The 7,855-nt window shown below is 45.8% G+C and overlaps 2 long non-coding RNA genes and 1 gene segment (V, D, J or C); 2 read left to right on the forward strand and 1 right to left on the reverse strand.

The window, feature by feature from the left end:
- The window catches only part of LOC309516119, a 42,564-nt gene that overhangs the window by 18,552 nt on the left and 16,157 nt on the right, over nt 1–7,855 (forward strand).
- On the forward strand, nt 4,607–6,079 carry LOC309516123. The gene is made up of 2 exons (XR_014212781.1): nt 4,607–5,099; nt 5,683–6,079. It is a non-coding gene; the product is annotated as an uncharacterized lncRNA (long non-coding RNA).
- LOC309516122 overlaps nt 5,874–7,855 on the reverse strand; it is a 30,840-nt gene continuing 28,858 nt past the window's right edge. The window contains exon 3 of the long non-coding RNA XR_014212780.1: nt 5,874–5,978. This is a non-coding gene — a long non-coding RNA (uncharacterized lncRNA). The remainder of the gene's footprint in view (nt 5,979–7,855) is intronic.

The following is a 7,855-nucleotide window of genomic DNA, read 5'->3' on the forward strand; positions in this document are numbered from 1 at the left end:
AAATTTAAGAAGTTTGTCTGAAATTAGTGTTTGAGATCCAAGGTATGACTGTACTAGGTGTTGGGAACGGCAGGGGTGGTGCTTGCAGGCTGCCCCATAGGCACCTAATTAGCCACTGTAAGAAAAGCATGGAGGAACAGATGGGCTGCTGGCTGATCCAAAACATGATTCTTATGTTCTTATCCTTTCTTTAAGGGTGTTCTGGGTCTGAGCCCAACCAATAATTTAATGACGAGATGTGGTCATAGTGCTCCACATCATAGTGCTCCAAACCTCTCTGGTATTAGCTAGTGATAGAGGAAGCATAATGTGACAGAGTTCAGTCACAATGTCCTCAGTAGACCACCACAGGCAAACGGTAAAGTGGAGGAGGAAATCACTGAAGCAAATAAGGCCAGCAGAATTTATTGAGAAAAATTAGGAGGATAAGAATGTGTGGCAGTTCCGTATCAACACAGTGCCTGGTTGGGTCATGACTACCATATTTGGGGATGGGACAGAAAGAGCAGGGGATAAAGTTTTTTTTCTTGTTCTCCCCCTCTAAAACAAGGTGCCTTCAGTCGCCTTCAGTGAAGGCAACCCGAAGCCTCCGGAACGTGGCGGGAGTCCCCGCTGCGCTCTGGAGGCTTCAAGCAGCTACCTTGGAAGCTTGCAGAGCGACGGGGGCGGTGTGCATAAAATGAATTTTCAAGTCAGACCTTTTATGCACTTTCCCCCCTTTTCTTTATGGAAGCAATGAACTCATCACGGATTCTTCCTTTAGCTGGTCTTTAAGAGGCAATGGGCTTGCAGCTACCTTTCACTTTGTAGCGTAGCTGCAATTTAGCCCACGTCCCTTTGAAGAGTCCCTTGGCTCACCATCTTCCCTGGGCGCTAACTTGACACTGAGATTGGGAAGAGGCTTGACACCAGGAGGGTGTCACTGGCCATACACTGAAAGACTGTCAGTGACCTACCCTGCATGAGGGGATATGGGGTGGGCTGCCTGCGTCCACATGTGTCTTGCGGGGCACCCCCATATCCCATTTACACTGAGGAGCCCTAGTTCCCCTGGCTGGGGGGCTGGGAGGGATACACGCCCAATGCCTAAGCCAAGGTCTTCCTATATTTGAAAGGTTAATAAAGTTGTGGCCAAATTTCCATTCCATAACACCTTGTCATGAGTCATTATTCCTTTCTGGTTGTCCCTGGGGGCTGGGAAGGTCGCCACCTGGTCACGCAATGTTTACCCAGCCTAGGGAGACTTAGATGAACAGGTGGTGCCCTTCTATTGGAGGCAGATTTTTATATCCTTGCCTTGGTGGCCAAGTCCACACATTTAAGGAGCTACCTAGGTAACTGTGCAGAGGTTATGGGATATGGTGTGGGATGTAATACATCAGTACAGTCAGTTAAAACATGCTTTGCTTCCTAGAGTGGACACTGTCAGGCAGGTGTTTAACTTCCTGTTCCCCCTGTAAGTGACTCAGCAGATGGGCATGATTTTATAAAAGGGCAAGTCACGCAGTCATCTTGTCTCAGTTAACTCTCAGTTCATTCTCGCAACCATTTTGTTGTCTGCTGGCTCTCAGCCAGCAGCACATGGGCCCAGCCTCACAAAGGATGTAAGCCACGTTCTATGTTTGCAACCTGAAGCTTAAAGCCTGCCTTCTAGGATGTGTACTGTGAACAACTTGTGAGTAAACTTATTGTTATACTTTTAAAGACAGACTTGTGACTCTTTATTGTATTTTAAGAGGGAGATTTAAGAGGGACTATTCAGCTCATAGTAGCAAGGAAAGGAAGTTCCCCCCAAACGTCTGCTTTATATATATTATTTACACAATGGGCCCCATGTTATTGGCTAATTCTAGGATTCTCCTGTAGGCCAATCAGATTGCGGATTCACTTCCACCTGGAGTTGGGTTGGGTGGCTCCTGTGGACCAATCAGACTACTGCATTCTGGATCCTATTGTTCTAGGACCAATCAGACTGCCGCATTTTGGATCCTAATCAACTAAGTACAGAACATCTACCAACTAGCTTCCGTGAATATAGAAGGGATTAGCTCTGCTACATCACTCACTAGCATAAGTGCAGGAAGGATACTACTTAACAAATATTTCCTTGCCTATTACAGTGGTACCTCGGGTTAAGTGCTTAATTTGTTCTGGAGGTCCGTACTTAACCTGAAACTATTAGCACCACTTTAGCTAATGGGGCCTCATCCTGCTGCTGCTGCGCTGCGGCTGCACGATTTCTGTTCTCATCCTGAAGCAAAGTTCTTAACCTGAGGTAATATTTCTGGGTTAGCAGAGTCTGTAACCTGAAGCGTATGTAACCCGAGGTACCACTGTCTTCTAAACATCCCCACAAGGGGGATGTTTTTAGCTCTCCTTGGTTTTCAAACCCAGCCTGTGCACCAACCTGAACATGCCAATACCTTCTCTGGAAAGACTGGGATGCTGGTTGTCTTCCATATAATGTTGGGAAATGGACACTTGCACCTTCCTCCGAGTGGGTGGTTGTTGCAGATCCTCGTGCTTGGTCACTGTCCCCAAGCAGCCAGAACGCAGATGGTCAGGTAGCCATCTAAGAGTTCCCCCTGACACCTGGGGAGCTGGCAGGTTAAGAGGCCTGCTTGGGTGAGAGGGGATGCTTTGCTGCTGAAAGGGCACTGGTAGCCCACCTGCCAGGGCAGCCACTGAGACATTAAAGCCCGCAACACCTTCTCCCCTCAATAATTTTTTTCTAGAACCTCCGCTATCTGACTGTGTCCTCATCCAGCTCAAGTAAGCCTAACGGGCCACAGATTTTCCTACTTGGGGCCACACGCACAATGACCCCCCGTCTTCTGTAGAGATTTGAAATGTCAGTGAATCTAACAGATAATAATCAGCACTCCTGCCAAACTGCAAGCCTCCATGATTCTCTGGGGAGAAACCATGACATTTAAACCTTTCCAGGGATTGTAACCTGGATATAAAAGAGAGAGGAGTTGGAGTTATTGAGAAGGCTTACAGATTCATTTTTAAAGCAGTTTTTCTACCACTGCTGATGAATGCGAATGTTACAAGACAGGGGCTGCTCTACTCCTTGGGGAACATGTGTCATTGAGAGGAGCAATATTTCCTGACCTGAAAGCAGAATGCAGGTAGATTCTGGGAAAGCCTCGTGTAGTTTCAGATATTATGATCAACGAGTTGGGATAAAGTTTGGGGACGTCTTGCTGCTGTGAAGCTGGTGTGTAAAATAAAGAAAGGAGGCACATCCTTTGGAATTACCCTGCCATGCTGAATACATCCGTTGCTTAAAGCATGGTGCAGATATGGCCCAGAACGTACCTTACGTAGCACTGGTAATAGTGCCAGTTCCACATATAGGGATGTTGTACATGAATAAAGGGCTTTTGTGATGTCATGTTGTACTTTAATGTTCTGAACTGCCTGATATCTGCTAATGAAGGGTGGTATACAAATGTAATAATAACAATTAAATTATCTCAGTTACACTCAAGCTTCTGGAAGGACTTTCTGAGAACCTCACAGAATAGCCTCTTCTTGGATTGTCTGGGTGGAGCTACTGATGGGAAACATATCTCACCAAAGTCTCCCAGGATGCTATATAAGCAGGCCTGGTGGCCCACATGCCATTCACACTGAATCCTAAAATGTGGGCCAAGATCTTCTTACCATTTGTGGGACTCCTTTGCGGGGCCAGCCTGCCACTGACTTCTTCCCAGGCTGCTCCAGGTGAGTTTGCTTCTCTTTCCTTCCTCTTTGCAGACTTCTCATGCATGTACCTGAAATCTGGGCATCTGGAACCACCCTTAGAAACAGAACAATAACAACCCTTGGATTCTCTTACTCCAACTTTTCTGCTTATTTGCCAGCAGTAAATGGGATAGTCATTTCAAAGTCTTTCCAAAAATACCCTTTTATTAACATTTGTAAGTGCCTGTTTCTGTGTGCTGAGACCTTTGTAGGTTCAGGGAACAGAAGAGACATTCCCTGGTGATCAATGAGGTGACAGATGTCTCAGTCGGATTACCCTCACATCCGTCTTGAGACGTCTCCTGGGGTTCCCAAGTTTAATCATGTATGAGACAATGTGTGCAGAACTAGTTATACACACAATGGAATATTGCGTGTGGGCTAGCACTATAAAATACGGCTTGCATTTCCATTTTGTTGCCAGCCTTTGAGTGTACTCTCTGACCTACTTACGGACTCTGATAAATCCAGAAGTTCCAACTCAAACATAGGAAAATCTATTGGTATTCAAATCAGATTTTGAAACCCTTGTATAATTCGAGTGAGCAATATATTTATTGCAATAGTCAAAACAGATTAAGGTACATTGGGGGGGGGGGGAAACAACATCAAGTCAGGTGTAAATAAAATTTGCTCCCCCAAGATAACAGGGACACATTTCTCAAAAATAATAATTTCTGTCCAACTCACGACCTTTATCTTAGCCCATTTCTCTTCTTCTGCTGGAGGCAGTTTGGCTTGATTACTTGTGCTACCAGCTGTAAATCTCTCTGTGGCACACTGGTGTTGAAAGCGATCCATCGGGGAATCTGGGGAATGGGCAAACACACTAGTTAAAGGGGTGCTGGGATTATTCAGCAATGGTAGAAGGTGCTGGAGTTGTTCAAGGGAAGAAAAGGGACTGACAGGAACTCTCAGGTGAGCTAAATGAGGAGCCTGGACTGACTTAGTTGTAGAGCTACTCTGAAAGAGAAGCAAGCAGAGCAGGATAAGATTCTGTGAGCAGGCTGGGAGGTAAATGGTGGGAGGAGACTTGGGACTTGACATGGGTTTTTGCATTCCCAGACTCCCTCATAGTTTTCATCCTACCCCCCAAGCCCCAGTTCTCATCCGCTGCGTGGTAGAGAGCACAGAGGAACAACTGGAAGTGACCTGGTCACGGCAGACAGCAGGAAATCTAAGCCTTGAGCCTCTTGCATGGAGAGAGGAGGAAATTAACCCCTTCAACGCATCCAGTTCTGTGATCATTTCCGCAAGCGACTGGGAGGCAGGGGAGAATATTATCTGCACAGTGCAACTCCCATCCCTGCCTCAACAGAAAACAAGAGAGACCAGCAAGAAGAAAGGTAAGCGGGAAGCAGGCCTGCTCTCCACCCTGCAACTGATGTCCCTAATTTCCCAGCAACCTCCTGAGCAGGAAAGAGATTACTGAAAATAAATATCAACATAGCACCACTTAGAACAAACTCAGTATACCAATGTGGGCAGTGAGATCTGGCAATGAAAAAAACGCTATCCTTCTTTTTCATACCCAGCCTGTACACCAATACCTTCTCTGGAAAGGCTGAGATACTTTTTGTGCTGGGTGCTTTGTTTATATATGTTGGGGAAAGGAGCTGTGTAAATATTCCGGGAATCTCCACTATCCTACCCGTGTCCTCATCCAGCTCAAGGAAGCCCCATGTATGTGCCACAGATCTTCGTATTCAGGTCCACACACACAAGAACTTCAGTTAAATCCCCTTTGCTCCTTAAAGCTTTCATTAAGGATTTACACCCTCTATCTACAGATTAAAAATGTTTGTCAGAGAATCCAGTAGAAAATAATCAACACTAAATGGTGTCATACATGTTGTCCATCAGTTATGTCTAAACTTAATAGCTGTTGCCTCTCTCTTTCTCTCATACTTTCCCCTGCCAACCATAAAGAAAGCAGCCTTCAGCGAGCACAGACAATCCTCACCGGCATGGTCATAGGGCTCAACGCAAGTGAAGTTTCTGTCCAGTGGGTGAAGAATGCCCTCCTTGAAGGGCACCATGTGAATCCCCGAGTCTTGAAGGGCAGCATCAAGGATTCCCTCTTGGCCTTCAGCCAGGTGGTAGTCCCCTACTCTTACTGGAACAACGGCACTTCATACTCCTGTATGTTTACCCGCACAGCAGGCACCGTGGAGCCCACCCAGAGGCCTGAGGAGAAATCCCAGGGTGAAAAGTGATGCACACCCCTTTCTCAACCTATCCCAGTTTTCCCTCCTCAGCCTATCCCTGATTCAATAATATCCATGTAATTATGTAGCCTAAGGCTGAATAAAAGTGAGCAAACTCATAGATATTTCATGATGTGATCACTTGATTGAGGTGGTGGGTGGGTTCTGGAAAGAAGAGGGGAATGTATTAATCTCCCTGCAAAATCGTGTTGAAGTTTGATTATTGTAGAAGCAAAGTGTGTTTAGCACATAACCATGAAGTTCACTGGGGGAGCTTTTGGCTAGTCACGCTCTCTTAGCCTATCCTTCCTCACCAGGGTTTAGACTCTAACCGAGCACAGACTTTTGTGTCTCCCCCCCCCCCCAGCAGAGCATGTCCTATAAAAGGAAAGGTGAGTGGAGTGACAACAATTCATTTTGCTGACCAGGGTCTTCTGCCTGTTGATCATGTTGACCCAGCATCAGTTGACCTAGATGAACAGGTGGTGCAGTTCTGTTGGAGGCAGATTTTCATATCCTTGCACTGGTGGTCCAGTCCACACATTAAGGAGCTACGTAGCTAGCTGAGATTCCTACTTTGCATGGGGTTGGACTAGATGACCCTTGGGGCCCTTCCAACTCAATAATTCCACGATTCAAGGAAAAGAAAATATCCATGGGAAAGAGGGTCAGAGAGAAGGCAAATCACAGGGCTGTAGAGACGGAACGGATGGCAGACAAAAGCAAGAAGTGAAGGACTGAGATGGAAAGGAGAAGTTTTAATCCAAGGCTTTTATTCATTCAATGATTTTAAAATTATTTCTAAACTGCTTTATATTTAAAAATAACACACTTAAGGAGTGCAAAAAGACAATGTGCTGCTGCTGTGAAGCATGTATGAAAAATACAGAAGGTAGGCAAACCCTTCAGAATAACCCTGTCAAGAATTCCTGGGTTCATCAGAATGTCATCATTGCCCTTTCTAGATACTCCTGCTTGTCCTTCCTTCCAAAACTACCATTTCCTAAATGCAGGTATGTCTAACTTTAATAACTGTTGCCTCTCCCTTTGTCTCATACTAACCCCCACCGGAAACTGAAAAAGACAAGGCGAATGGTCCCCATGCCAATTTCTATTGCACTGCGAAGAAACCAGCCTTCAGGAAGCACAGACAATGCTCACCGGCTTGGTCACAGGGCTCAATACAAGTGACGTTTCTGTTCAGTGGATTAATAATAATAATAATAATAATAATAATAATAATAATAATAATAATTTATACCCCACCCATCAGGCTGGGCTTCCTCAGCCATTCTGGGCAGCTCCCAACAGAATTAAAAGTACAATGAAAGATCAAACATTAAAAACCTCCCTAAACAGGGATGCCTTCAAATGCCTTCAAAAAGTCAAATATAGTTGTTTATTTCCTTGACATCTGATGGGAGGGCGTTCCACAGGGCGGGCGCCACTACAGAGAAGGCCCTCCGTCGAGTTCCCTCATTGAGGGTCAGCATGTGAACACCCGAGTATTGACAGCAGCAGGGTTTCCCTCTTGGCCTTCAGCCAGGTGATAGTTTCCTACTCCGACTGAATCAATGACACCATGAAGCTCACCCAGAGGCCTGAGGAGAAATCCCAGAGTGAAAAATGAAGCACACCCCTTCCCCAGCATCTCTCTAACTCTGTCCCCGAAGGCATGATGATTATGTGACTGGCAGGTGGCCAATCAGGTAACACCTCCGGCATCATAAGTTCACACACTGGTAGCACAGCATACCTCAGTCTTGCACTACTAGACGTTTCTCAGAGAGAGAGGACAAACTTAAGCTATGCAGGCAAATCCTGAACTTGGGTTAAAAAGAAAAAGGGTGGAGAGCTTCCTTGTTCTCTGGCTCTCGGCAAGCAACCTTGGCTGG

The sequence above is a fragment of the Podarcis vaucheri genome (assembly GCF_965113315.1).
Source record: "Podarcis vaucheri genome assembly, chromosome: 13".
Classification (NCBI taxonomy): Eukaryota; Metazoa; Chordata; class Lepidosauria; order Squamata; family Lacertidae; genus Podarcis; species Podarcis vaucheri.